This window comes from Sapajus apella, unplaced genomic scaffold, assembly GCF_009761245.1.
Source record: "Sapajus apella isolate SASKATOON/1434 unplaced genomic scaffold, GSC_monkey_1.0 scaffold14, whole genome shotgun sequence".
NCBI classification, from domain to species: Eukaryota; Metazoa; Chordata; class Mammalia; order Primates; family Cebidae; genus Sapajus; species Sapajus apella.
The window spans coordinates 9,055,746-9,056,551 of NW_022436954.1; positions in this window are offsets into that span (position 1 = coordinate 9,055,746).

Here is an 806-nt window from a genome sequence, read left to right on the forward strand (position 1 = left end):
GCTGGAAGACTCCACAAATCCTTGTTTTCAGCACACATAGCGTATCATAGGCTGAACTGGTCATGAGCTTCACCCATTAGGTTCTGCTTCTAAGTGTACATATTTCCTGATGTGATTTAAAACATGAATTTCCCTTAAGAGAAATGCTTACTCTATAATAACTGTTATCTACTATTTTCTCCATCATATAAAAATAACCACTGTTTAATGAAGGTGGGTTTTCAGTATTTTGTTCCCTTACTTGAAACCCTTGAGAACAAGTGGCTTCTGGTCATAGAGCTGTTGAAAAGAGGATAAGATGATGTTTCCATTTTAAGGGGCTCACTTTGGTGTGAATGAGGAGGATGTCTTACAGGAAGTATTCACAGAGGTTGCAAGACAATTCAGGGACATCGTCTGAGCTGGGAAGGATGTGGACCAGGCTGTGATGTGACTGTGTGATGTGATTGTGTGATGTGACTGTGATGTGGCTGTGTGATGTGTGATGTGACTTTGTGATGTAGCTGTGTGATGACTGTGATGTGACTGTGTGATGTGACTGTGATGTGACTGTGTGATGTGGCTGTGATGTGACTGTGTGATGTGACTGTGATGTGACTATGTGATGTGACTGTGTGATGTGACTGTGATGTGACCGTGTGATGTGACTGTGTGATGTGACTGTGTGATGTGACTGTCATGTGATTATGTGATGTGGCTGTGTGAAGTGACCGTGATGTGACTGTGTGGTGTGACTGTGTGATGTGACTGTGTGATGTGACAGTCACATGACAGTCACATCACACAGTCACATCACACAGTCACAC